The sequence below is a fragment of the Borostomias antarcticus genome (genome assembly GCF_949987555.1).
Source record: "Borostomias antarcticus genome assembly, chromosome: 8".
NCBI lineage: Eukaryota > Metazoa > Chordata > Actinopteri > Stomiiformes > Stomiidae > Borostomias > Borostomias antarcticus.
In genome coordinates this window covers 30,000,759-30,015,349 of record NC_140241.1, presented here as the reverse complement: position 1 = coordinate 30,015,349, position 14,591 = coordinate 30,000,759, and the positions used below count along the sequence as shown (strand labels likewise).

Sequence of the window (14,591 nt, the reverse complement as noted above, 5' to 3'; positions counted from 1 at the left end):
CAGGCAGACCGGTCTCTCTAGAGAAGACGGACTGAGCACCTACTGCACACAAGAAGAGGTGGAAACTGAAGCTGAACTTTGTACCAGGACATCAGAGACACATACTTCCCACACATTACAAACACCCAAAAGATTTTGCAAACATGACTAATAACAAAAGATTTGCTAGATAAATCTACACACAGCAACGTGCAAACACGACGGCAAGATTTGTGACAGGAAAAGGTCGTCCAATGGAATACAAGCACCGCAAAGACCGTCAATCTGCATCCCCATCTACACCTCACAGATCTATATACAAAGACACACTGTACATACAGAACAGATACCCTTTAAATACATTTGTAAAATTAAAAACCAAAGTGTGTTTCACAGTTATCACTTATTTGTATTTATATTTGTAAAACGGCAATGTCCACATTGCTCAATCTAGTTTCCGTTATCTTTACTCATCTTTATACAACGGTTAGTTATGGTTCTTGATTCTGATTGGCTGGAAGCCGTGTTAAAATACTTTGTAACACACACCTGGGACCGCATATCATTCCATTTTCAGTATTAATGCGCCTCCTATTTGATCCAATGCATTGTAGTTGTTGTTGTTGCTTGGCAACCCTTTTGTTAGGGGAACTATTTTCCTCGGCGGAATTGAGGGAATGATGCTTCGTTTTGAATAAATGTTAATATTTTACATTGCTGTGTGTCTATTTTACACTAATAGCTGTAGTAACCGTTGTATAAAAGCAATAACTCGTGGTTTGTATAGAGTACACACACCCGTTTGCACGTCCTTATTTTAGCAGCCTATATCTTTAACTGTACATCTCGTGATTTCTTGGGGGGTGATTTGTTGCTTTGGCGATATAAATGTATGTTTTGAGTTGAATTAACGGGAGAGACGTGACGGGAGAGACTAGCGACAGCGCACGTGGGAAGTGCATGTGAACATAATACCATGTGCCTACATGGGTACAGAGACCATATGACTCCCATGTGACATGCAGTAGTCTTCTGAACTACAGTTTGCGCCCCATGGTCATACTAATCAATCACCATGACATGCTTCTGACACGCAGGCCTGGTGTGATATTTAGGTGGCGGAATCAACACGCAACACATGAGGTCATGACACCTCAGGCATGCATGGAGGCACGGGTGACCTCTATCGATATGCACTATGGCATTCACAAGTGGCAGATTGGTTGGTAAGACGAGTATTGTACGATAGGTTTTTGACAAAGATGACGTCAATCAGACATTTTGTGCTTTCATGGTTCAGCTAGCACCAGAGGTTAGCTGACGCTTTGCGTCCACTCTGTGGTATGGACTTTTCAGAAGCTTCCAACCAGCCAACCAATCAGACTGAATGCATCAATTTATGAAGGCTTCTGCAACCTTACAAAATTAAGGTCTGCGACACCCCAATCAGACATTTAAAAAAAGTGTGTGACGTAATTTGTATGGAACATGTCATAGACACTTGTCTTTCATTGACCTTAACGTTTAACCTAACCTTAACCATAACCATGAATTGATACCAGAAAGAATGGTGTGAGAATTGTCTTTCCCAGCAAAAATATAGTAAAACCTCACGTGGTGGTCATGCGAGAGACACATTTTCATAGCGAATGTAGAAAGACGTATATCAGACACAAATATTGTCTTATAAGGTTACATAACACGGTTATACTACTGTTACCTTTCTAAATAGACACATCACAGAGATCGTGTTACATAAAACTGCCACACAAAACACAAGTTACTAAACGATCCCGTTAAAAGTGCAGAAACACGCCACCCTTCTCAGATGTACTGCATCTCGACTCGTCCTGCAGATTTCCCAGCATGCAACTGTGTCTTGGTTTCCCTCCACGTTGCCCCTGGTGTGACCTTGTGGCTGAGGACATGGGGACCACCAGATTTAGACCTGCGGAGTGGCACGGAGTATCATGCACAAGTATATTGGGTATGGGAGACGTAATCGGAGGAGAGTGTGTGTGTGTGTGTGTGTGTGTGTGTGTGTGTGTGCGTGTGTGTGTGTGATAAAGGAATACTGAGTGTGTCTTCTTGGTGTCTGATAAAAAAAAAAGAGCGGGAGTGGGTGCCCTGCCTGTGATTAGGTAATCAGACTCCTACATCGCACACTTGCACTAATGTGCATGGCATGCACACACACGCGCACGTACACGCACGCACACGCGTGCGCACGAACGCCATCCACTGCAATGTAAGAGGACTCCATAACTCATCCCACCACAGATTCTGCAGTGTTCCTGTGCCATTGAGTCACCTGGACGACCAGCCCTCATTCTACATGAGTCAGCAGAAGAGGGAGAGGGAGAGGAGGGGAGAGGGAGAAGAGAAGGAGAGAGAGGGGGAGAGGAAGAAGAGAAGGAGAGAGAGGGGGAGAGGAAGAAGAGAAGGAGAGAGAGGGGGAGAGGAAGAAGAGAAGGAGAGAGAGGGGGATAGGAAGAAGAGAGGGAGAGAGAGGGACATGGGGAGAGGAGTGGAACATACTGTAGGGATACCGTGCGTGGAAGAGCAGGGAGATGAAGACTATTATAGAAAAACAGACAGTGAACAGAAAAGTGGGAGAACGAGTGATAAAGACAGAAACAGTACAGATGCGTGTGGAGGGAGGGAAGTAAAAGACACTTAAAATGATTGAGTACAGAAAGTTGAGAGAAAGAGAGAGAGAGAGATGGAGGGAGAAAGAGAGAGAGAGAGAGAGAGAGAGGGATAGAGAGAGAGAAAGAGAGAGAGAGGGAGTTGAGAGGGGCTGACAGATAGAGCGAGAGATAAGACAAGTCAGTTGAGCCCTCACAGGCTCCTGGCTAAACTCTCCCTCTGAGTGAATTATATCATGTGACGCGCGTTTTACCTCAGAGCTGTCCAACATGGCCGCCGGAGAGAGAACGCAGAGAGAGATCATTCAACATCAGCGTTTTCTCCCCAGTTCCCACACTCACAGTCCCTTGTATATTTCTGAACTTGAGCAGAGAGGATTTTCACGGAGTTACAGGTCCAAAAAAAAAAAGAATCGCGAAAAGAGCCAGAACATTGCTCTTGACATCAAAAGACATCTGATCTATAAGATTTCAAGCGAGAAGGGCTTGGTGGACTGTATAGTAGCTTAGTAATACTGCCCCACCTTGCTATGTGGCTACAGCAACGATTCTGAAAATAGGATTATTGCTTCAGCACAGACACACACACACACACACACACACACACACACACACACACACACACACACACACCCACAGGCACGGATACATAAATACATGAGCGCGCACACACACACACACACACACACACACACACACACACACACACACACACACACACACACACACACACACACGTACACACAGGGTTTACGAAGTTACGGGAGTCTCACAGAGTCAGAAGCGGACTGTGTAAAGCACTGTACCAGTAAAGTCCCGCCCTACCCCCACACACTGTATATATACATGTACTCAGATGACATGTCACCTCACCTGACCCAGAGGGCCCAGCATACCAGCACAGTACTGGAAAGTCTGCTCTGTGTCCAGACTGACAGCTGTTGTTTTGCTCTGTAGGGTGCTGTGTAAACGTCGGTCAGTATACAAATAGGCTGCCTCGTAGTGCACAACAACATCCAGTCTGTTTTTACAGTAGACCTACATTTCCGTATATATTTACATGCGGTAGGGTTGACCTTGAGAGAGGTTAGGAGGAGAGGGGAGAGTTGAGTCTAGCTAGCCTATTTCAATTTGAATTTCAGTGTATTTGAAAAAGGGACAATGCGTACCAATCAACAACAGATGTAAATACGCCGGATTTAGTCAGGAGGATAATCATGTGGTCCCTGATCCCTGTGTGGTCCCTTAGTTCTTTCATTTGTAGTCTTATCACTTATACTATGTACAGTATGTAAATATATATATATATATACATACATAGTACACTGCTCAAAAAAATTAAGGGAACACTTAATCATCACAGTATACCACCAGGTCAGTTAAAGTTCTGGGATATTGATCTGTCCAATTTCACCTGCTTTGGTGCAAATGAAAGCGCCAACAGGTGGACAGGAGAGGCAACAGCAAGACAACCCCCAAAAAGGAGCTGGTTTTGCAGGTAGTGGCCACAGACCATTTCTCTCTCCTTATCCTCGCTGGCTGATGTTTCTCTAGTTTTGCATGATGCTGGTGCCCTTGTCACTACTGGTAGCATGAGGCGGTACCTGCAGCCCATTCGGGTGGCGCAGGTAGTCCCTCTCCCATTGTCAGACCTGGCGCTGGTGCCGTGGGCCCCGGGCTCCTCCTGGTACAGGATAATGCCCGGCCTCGTGAGGTCAGAGTATGTAGGCAGTTCCTGGAAGACGAAGGCATTGACAGGCTCTCCCGTTCCCCAGACCGGAATCCAATTGAGCACCTCTGGGACGTCATGTATTGCTGTATGTAACCACCGCCGCCAAGTGGTGCCACAGACTGTCCATGAGCTCTGTGATGCCCTGATCTAGGGCTGTGATGCCCTGAACTAGGTCTGTGATGCCCTGATCTAGGTCTGTTATGCGGGAGTATAGGGTGAGGGGGTCCCTACTTAGGGCCATCCAATCCCTGTACACCCAGAGCGAGAGCTGTGTCCGGGTCTTCGGCAGTAAGTCGTCTTCCTTTCCGGTGGGGGTTGGCCTCCGCCAGGGCTGCGCTTTGTCACCAATCCTGTTTGTGATTTTCATGGACAGGATATCGAGGCGTAGCCATGGGGAGGTGGGTTTGCAGTTCGGTGAGCTGAGGATCACGTCGCTGCTATTTGCAGATGATGTGGTCCTGATGGCATCATCTGCCTGCGACCTCCAGCACTCTCTGGATACGTTCGCAACCGAGTGTGAAGCGGCTGGGATGAGAATCAGCACTTCTAAATCTGAGGCCATGGTTCTCAGCAGGAAACCGGTGGTCTGTCCGCTCCGAGTAGGAAATGAGTCCTTACCCCAAGTGAAGGAGTTCAGGTATCTGGGGGTCTTGTTCACGAGTGAGGGAACCATGGAGAGGGAGTTTGGCCGGAGAATCGGAGCAGCTGGTGCGGTTCTGCAGTCGCTCTACCGCACTGTTGTGACGAAAAGAGAGCTGAGCCAAAAGGCAAAGCTCTCGATCTACCGGTCTATCTTCGTCCCCACCCTCACCTATGGTCATGAAGGATGGGTCATGACTGAAAGAACGAGATCACGGATACAAGCGGCCGAAATTAGTTTTCTCCGGAGGGTGACTGGGGTCTCCCTGAGAGATCGGGTGAGAAGTTCAGTCATCCGGGAGAGACTCGGAGTAGAGCCGCTGCTCCTTTGTGTCGAAAGGAGCCAGTTGAAGTGGTTCGGGCATCTAGTGAGGATGCCTCCTGGGCGCCTCCTTAGGGAGGTGTTCCAGGCGTGTCCAGCTGGGAGGAGGCCGCAGGGTAGACCCAGGACTAGGTGGCGGGATTACATCTCCACACTGGCCTGTGAGCGGCTAAAGATTCCCCAGGCAGAGCTGGTTGATGCTGCCAGGGAAAGGGATGTCTGGGGCCCCCTGCTGAAGCTGCTGCCTCCGCGACCCGACCCCGGATAAGTGGATGAAGATGGATGGATGGATGGATGAAAATAAAATGTTGATTTAAGTGAAAAATAATAATATAGGTACGTTATTATCACATACTTTGTTAGAAGATACCAAGTAATGAAAGGATCGTGAAAACAATGTGCTACAGCTTGTACAAAGCAGAATCACAATAATACATAATATCCACAGTATTTCCAAATTCCAAACACAATGTCACATCATACAAAGATAATATAAAAGAACCAACCATCCTAATTCAGTGAGACAAGTCTGCATCGCTAATTGCTGTGCTAATTGCTAACGCATGTTTGCAGTAGTGGAGTAAAGAGGGACTGTGTAGCAGTGAATAATGTAGCTAGCTGGCACGCTAGCTGCCTCAGATTCCAGTCTTTTTCCTTTGGTCTGTAATGACACTCAAACAGGCTCTCTCTGGCACAGAGCACAACGTTTCCATCTGCAAACAGACTGAGAGGACACTGCCAGGAACTACTTTGGAGATCCACCCTACTTATCGAGCCTGAACTAGCACAGTCCTATAGATTCATCTCTGTGGTTAAAGACATGCGTCTTGAGGGGGTCATTTACCAGAAAAAGGTGGAGTGGATAGATGATAATCAATGCCAAATTGAGCATGTGTGTACGTGTGTGTGTGTGTGTAGGTGTGTATGTGTGACTTTGTACACAGGGTGTGTTGTGAGTCAGTCTGATCTGTGTGTGTGCGTGTGTGTGTGTGTGTGTAGCCTACACAGTTATGTGTTGCATGTAGTGCATCTTGCATTGTTCTGCAAGAGGCGTCACTTGAAGAGAATACGTCCAACCCCAGCCATGAAAATAACAGTAAGGTAATTGAGCAATCTTACAATAGGCAGTAATTGAGCCATCAGGCAAGGCAAAGCTGTCACAATGATAAGGGCAATTAAAACGCTGTTTCGGGCCCACACACTCTCCACACCCATCAAAGTGATCACCAAAGAAAAGATTCCCATTGTACTCGGTTGCGCCTCACAGCAAATTAAGTTACATTTTCACCTCAAGGTCTCGGGATGTGTGTAATAAGTAGAGGATTAGGATTTCCTGCTAAGCTGGTCAAATACGACGGGCTAATGGGCTGAAATGTGCGCTTTATGTTCCGCATCAAATTGATGGTATTAGTCACACTTCAAAGGAATGACAGCCCTCATAATGTCGCTTTCATTAACCTCATTTATTTGCCCTTTATTATATATATATATATATATATATAATATACACACACACACAGACACACACACACACACCCCTACTTGGACATTTTTTGTCATATGAGCTCAAGGGTGATTATTCAAAAATATCATTAAAATATTAGAACTAGAATATACATAATATATTAGTGATCATTCAAAAGCGGTACAGCACTGGGGTAATACTGTAGCCATCTCGTTAACTAAGTGCTCTTATGGACGGATACCGTCTTCCAGAAGGCAAAGATACTAATACAGTATCTCTGCTGCAGGGTGGCTTGGATCTGTGATTATGTTCTTAACTCTGTTCCCTGCTTCTGTAGATGTCCTACTGAGTATATGAAGATGGATGATCAGCACCAATAAAGCCATGGGCTATGCAGACAATTCTTTTTAGAGATTTGAGATGCCAAGTTGCCAAACCAAACATTGACGTTACCAGTTAGGATGCTCTCAATGGTACAGTGATAGAAACGGATTAGTACATTAGTGCTCATGTTGAATAGATTTTCTCTAATCTCCATAGAAAATAAAGATGTTGATGTATCTTCTTTATAATGGTTTCTGTATTAACAGGCCATGACAGTCTTCTGATATCTGTAGGCCAAGGAACTTAAAGCAGTATTTACTGTACCGTTACTCCATTAATAGGATATGATTGTGCTGTATATTTTTCCTTCTGAAATCAATAAAGGTTTCTTTGGTTTGGCCTGCATTTAAATATAGATTATTACTAGCACGACAGCTGATTAAACGATTAACCTCTTCTCTATAATTTACTTCATCATAAACTGGCAATTATCCCAATTACTGTTGTACCATCTACAAATTTAACAATATATAATTGTTTTGGAATTTGGCAGTGCAATCATGAGTAAAAAGTGAGTACAATAATGGGCTCAACATACATTAAAAATTACACGCACACACACACACTAATGTGATTACATGAGATCAGAATATGTACAGATTTAGGTGAATAAGCTCTACATATCGCAATACCCCTGCTAGACATATGCATCTGACCAGAACTTTTACACACATGATACATACATGGGGCTTTTGTTCAACCTGGAAGGGGCCATTGGTTGATTGATTGATTGATTGATTTAATTGGCTTATAACCTGTGACAGCGCTGAGTGGGTGCGCTCCACAGCGCAATACCCCTATTGGACATATGCTAGTCATGTGACCAGGATATTTTTTGTTTTTTTTATATTTATGCACATGATACATACATGTTAAACATATACGCTCTTGTTCACCCTAATGTTTCCTAACAAACACATACTTAATGAATTCATGACAACGATTTAACCATAACATGACATGTACTGTAGTATCAAGAACTCAGGACTAAACTACACGCACTGTATACAAACACTCACTCACCTACTTCACACCATTTACTGACCCAATTAGACAGCTGTCAGCTTCACAAGTGGGACATAACTTTTTACAAATATTTTTTTTTAACAATTGCATTTATGACATCACACCTTTTTGACAGAAGGTAGGTCCTTTATCTCTACCCATTCACAAATGGATTGAGAAATGCCGAGATCTCGTTTCTTGAGCGTGAGTTTAGAGGGAATGATTGTATTAAAAAGGTGAACCGTCTACAAAAAGCATAAAAATGAGCCATTCTAACGGAAAATTATGAATGACTACCAACGTTGATGGCTTTTTGCGTACACCTTCATAAGTGTATAATTGTGTATGCACATTCTTCTGAGGACTTCGTAAACAACAATTGAGGCTTCGTAAGGCATCAGATGTGGTGTGGATTACTGTATTGTGTGTTGGACTGTTGTAAGGGCCGCACACCACCAACTAAACACAATCTATCCTCCGTGCAACGCAGGCCATGGGTCTTGTGATAATATAACATAACATGTCTCCACCATCAACACCATATCTTCTTTCTTCCAAATCTCTCATTCCTTGTCCCAAAACGGGGGATGGGCTTTCATTCATTGTGACATACTTGGAACAGTCAAGTGCACATATGCTCCCTCCCTCAATCTCTCTCCTCCTCTCAGACACACACACACACACACACACACACACACACACACACACACACACACACACTCATGTACACACGCACGCATACACACACACACTCATGTACACACGCACACACAGACACACATGCTCATTTACACACAGACACACACACTCATGTACACACGCACACACGCTCATGTACACACGCAAACACACGCTCATGTACACACGCACACACACATTCATGTACACACGCACACACACACACGCTCATGTACACACGCACACACAGACACACGCTCATTTACACACAGACACACACACTCATGTACACACGCACACACAGACACACACGCTCATGTACACACGCACACACAGACACACACGCACACACAGACACACACGCTCATTTACACACAGACACACACACTCATGTACACACGCACACACTCATGTACACACGCACGCAGACACACACGCTCATGTACACACGCACACACAGACAGACACACACGCTCATGTACACACGCTCGCACAGACACACACACTCATGTACACACACACACAGACACACACGCTCATGTACACACGCACACAGACACACACACTCATGTAAACACGCACACACAGACACACACGTTCATGTACACACGCACACACACGCTCATGTACACACACTCATGTACACACGCACACACACGCTCATGTACACACGCACACACACGCTCATGTACACACGCACACACACGCTCATTTACACACAGACACACAAACTCATGTACACACGCACACACAGACACACACACTCATGTACACACGCACACACAGACACACACACTCATGTACACACGCACACACAGACACACACACTCATGTACACACAGACACACACGCTCATGTACTGTACACACACACACACAGACACACACGCTCATTTACACACAGACACACACACCCATGTACACACACACACACACACAGACACACACTCATGTACACACGCACACACAGACACACACGCTCATGTACACACGCACACACAGACACACACTCATGTACACGCACACACACACAGACACACACACTCATGTACACACGCACACACAGACACACACACTCATGTACACACGCACACACAGAAACTGGCGTGACATCCGTGCCATGTGATCTTGCCAGGCATTATGCCAAAGGCCGAGCATGTCACTTACCAGAAATCACAGAGAAAGGAGGGAAAGAAAGAAGTGTATAGTGTGTGTGTATAGTGTGTGTGTATAGTGTGTGTGTATGTGAGAGAGCGAGAGAGAGTGAGGGAGGTTTCAAGAAAGGCAGTTAGTACAATAACTCAGTGTCAAGTGCCTTCACATAGATCATTGAAGCATACTGTTTCTTAGCTTCTACATCACTGTGCTGTTTCCGAGGACAGGTTAGTCTGCAGCACGGCCCACAGCCCACGTGAGGCTGACAATGTTGAATTGTTTCTGAGGAACACAGCATGTTTACTGTTCATTGTTCAAGCTTTTGGAAGGCTTCCTGAAAAGCACATAATCAGCCAACGCACCCAAATGAGTTACATTACAGGAATCCTAATAGACCCCCCCACCCTCCCCCCTTACCTCACTCTACAATATCTCTCTCTCTCCGAGCTTCAGTTTGTACAGCGTGTGTTTATTGGCAGCTGTGTGTGTTCGCGTGCGTTTGTATGTGTTGTGCCAATTGTGATACTCGCGGTGTTTTAACAGTGAAAACATGCGTCCTCAATACTCCACCTCTTTCTTCAGCCTCGCTTTCCTGGTTCACAGGGAACAAGTCTACTGTGTTCTGGGAAGAATGCCCGGGAGGGGGGGGCGGGGGGGTGGATATATGACAAAGAATCGAATGTTGACCAAACAAGAACCAACACCATGGCTTAGGCTACCAACAGTTAGATTTTTATCTGCCAACCAAATACCTCTCCTGCTTCATGGAGAGCATATGCCTAGACTTTGATACTTGGGTTATTGATAAAGAGCCAATGGCTAAGCTTTCACAGAATCCAGGGCAGGCCGAATGTACCGAAATCCCTGAGGTGACATTTATTAGTCAAAGCAAAGTCCAGACTAACAGTTTTCTTAATCGATTGCATGTTGCACTTACTTGGAAAAGCTATAGTTTAATATTATGTACAGACACTGCAGCAAATGATTGAGAAACTAAATCTGTCTCCCTTGCCATTCAACAGACTATCCGTGGATTCCACCCAGTGAAGTAACACACACATTCCCCAAGCAAAAAAGGAAAAAAGAGAAGATGGGAAATTATAGATTTCAAAATAAACCAAAATCTTAAACTCCAGCCAAACAAAATGAGCCAATACTCAATGACAGAAACCCCCCCCCCCCCCCCCCCCCCACACACACACACACACACACACACACAGTCCACACACATGCAGTCCACACACTATGGCTGTACTGTACTCAACTCAATGACCCAGACCATGGGACATGCACCCCCCCCCTCCTCCCCCCCAAGCAAACATTAACATATGAAGTATGAGGAAGTGACGTGTCTGGGCTCCTTGTCACATACAAAGCACATTGTTCATCCCATTGCATCATCCCTCTCTGCCGCCCTAAGCGTCATGGGAGATGACTGGCTGGTGTAGGGACAGTCCACACAGACCCTTTGTAGTGTGCAGTGTAGTCAGCGCCATGTCGTGTAATGCCCTGACTTCCAAGTGTTCTAATGCTGTGTTCAGACCGGGCGCGATTTTTCCCTGTTTATATAGAAAGTCAATACGATTCGCGCGAAACCAGGCGGCACAGGCGGCGCGAATCAGGCGAACCACCGTGCAGCGGCCTCAAAAAGTTTAAAAAAATTTAACTTTTGGCGAATTCGCCGTGTGGCGACCCCTTCGGTCTCGCCGCTGGATCCAGGATCCGGGATTCGGCGAACTGGGCGGCCCGCCGGGCGCGGTCTGAACACAGCATAAGGAGATAAGGAGAAAATAATAAGCATCATTTTCAAGAGAGGTATGAGTGAGAATATCTCTCCAAGTTCTGGCTGTAGAGTTAATTATTTTATTTCCACATCGCGGACGTTGAATATTTCCACGGGATTTCCACAGTAGCTACCAACTGTGTGGGGTAATATTCATGTTTCTTAAAATCTATGAATGCAAAATCTGATTAAAGTTGTTCAAAAACCAGCTCGGTTCAGTCGGAGAGAAGGTTCTTATAGTTCTCAGTAAACACTGTGGTCACAGTGGCCCAAAACAGAGAGTTTTTCAGTGGATGGACGCCTCCTGCTGATCAACTCTATTCACTAGAGTTCAGCCAGGCGACTGATGAGAGGTGAAGTGAGTTGTTTGAACCCCGCAACCTCCCTCCTGCCCTCTCTCTCTCTCTCTCTCTCTCTCTCTCTCCTTTTAAGTATGTCTCTGCCATGTTGTGTGTGCGTGCGTGTGTGTGCGCACATGTGTGTGTGTGTGTGTGTGTGTGTGTGTGTGACTCCTCGCCGCCCCCTTGGCCCCCCTGTGGAATGTTTTGAGCATGAGGCCTATGGAGGAAGGGCATCCCAGGACACGGCACACATGCACGCATGCACGCACACACACACACACACACACAAATACAGCTGTTGTGCGCCATCACAGACTTGGCAGGCCTCCAAGTCAAAGACGGGTGGTGTTGAAGGCCTCGGCTTAGAGAGAGAGAGAGAGAGAGAGAGAAAAAAAAGTGCCCACACATTTTCCATGTATGTTGCGTTAAACGTTGAAGATAAGAACTTGGCAGTCCAACCCACACTTTCTCCGAACATGTTCCCGGCAACGGGGAAAAACACTGTGTAAACAGCCATGACAAGAGGTGTCATTGTGTGTCTGTTGGGAGGATCCAGAACTAATGGAGTCTATAACATAGACCTGGGGTTGGTGGAGGACTGTAGATTACTTTGGGCCGGGTTAGGTGGCAGCCGCCTGAGGGCATTTCTAGAGAGGTGAGAAGAGAGATGAAAGACGGGCCTGCAGGCGTGGAACGCTGCGTGAATGCTGGCGGCCATGTTTGTTGAGGGCAAACACAGAGGAGTCAAACAAGGACAGCCTATGGAAGGACAACCTATGGACTGTAAGGGAGGAAGCTGGTCAACAAGACTCGGTGTTTTGAGGACCGTCTCGGCTCCGTTGGTACATGTTGGTACATGAGCTCTGTGCCATCTCAACCCTGGCAATGAAATCAAGAGAGAGAGAGAGAAAGAGAGAGAGAGTTTGTGTGTGTGTGTTTGTGAGTGAGTGAGTGGGAGGGATAGAACAAAAGAGAGAGAGAGAGTAAGAGAAAGGAAATGAAGAAATTGCCACAAGCCACAGGCGAGGTCTGACACCACATACAGTACAGCCGGGAAGGAGAGGTGGCATTGTGTGTGTTCAGTCACATGTCCCGACTGGCAAGTGTTCACGGGACACAGACACAGAAACACAGCTGTCACAAGCCAACCTACGGCCTAGACTACAGAGATCTCTACTATCCAACCTGACTGGCTCCCCATACACACTTGCAGCTCAACGCTGCACTCTAAAACACTATTGGTCTACTATAAGTCAGGGTCAAGGGTTCCACTCTACTTTTGAGCCAGAATTGTCTGACCTTAAAGAGAGTTTTTTCAATAGGAAAATCTATATTGTTGTTGCTGTTAAGCTAAGAGGAAAGTGAAGGCCCTAGTGAAAAACATGGTGGTCCTTTATAAATGATACATAGGCTTCCTGTGTGCACTGAAATATTCAAACATGACAGCACAGCACAGCAGTACACCAAAAAAAGGTTTCACATAGAACCGTTTTCAGGTCCATGTTCTTACTGGGACCTGTTCTCTGACCCGAATAGAGTTCTATAATAGAACCTTACTGACCCAAAAAGGGTTCTATCAAATGGTTCTTACAGTAGCACCCTTTTTGGGGAGTAGCCTAGTTTAAAAAACAATATGCTGAAACTAATGGATACACATTATAGCCTATGAATTACTGCCCTCACAATTCAAAACACATGATTGGACAGATGATGCTGCAAGGAAAAATAAAGGTTGAGTCACACAATAAAAGTTTTACAGAATCACTCACAGAGCCTAAGCTATAAATGAAAGCACGAGATGAAAACAACGTTCAACGAGCAACATCATATGACAACATATGATGCGCATTAACTGCATTTGCAGCAACATAAATGTACAGTAAATTCGGATTAAGTTAAGTGACAGTGTTTGAATGAGCTTTTCATGTTTGATTAGCATGTGGGTGTACAGTACAGCGTTAGATCGAGTATATGACATGTGTAATCAATGCGGAGGGGTGCGTTTTTGGTTGGAGTTGAAAGTGACGCAACGGCCGATATAATGCCATCCCACTTTCCTCACTTATCCCGCTGGAAAATAACCCATCCGGTAATAAAGTCATAACATTTGCGTTAAATTTCGCTCAAGTGACATCTCAATAAATCAACGCGAATTCCGCTGTAGCCCAGTTGAAGGAAATGTTCACGCAGTGACGTCGCCCACCGCCTATCCTACTGTAAAGATGGACAGAGATGAATCTACATTGCGATGGAATGAAACATGGCAAAACGCATATGCGTGATGCAAACAAGCGTTATAAATACAGTCTGGAGAGAGAGGGATATTTACCCGATATGTCGCTCCTCCATAAAATGATGGCGTCAGTCGAAAGTGTTAATTGTTCAGATGCAAAGTTTGCAGGGTCCGTCTGTTACGCACGCAGGCCCGGGTTCACCTCGTTTGCTCGCTCTCTCTCTATCT

General features: G+C 45.6%; 1 protein-coding gene across 1 annotated transcript in view; it reads right to left on the bottom strand.

The window, feature by feature from the left end:
• The window catches only part of nacc2 (NACC family member 2), a 37,606-nt gene extending 23,015 nt beyond the window's left edge, over positions 1 to 14,591 (bottom strand). Inside the window, exon 1 of the mRNA XM_084442682.1 lies at positions 14,460 to 14,591. The gene's annotated coding sequence lies outside the window, so the exon portion shown is untranslated. The remainder of the gene's footprint in view (positions 1 to 14,459) is intronic.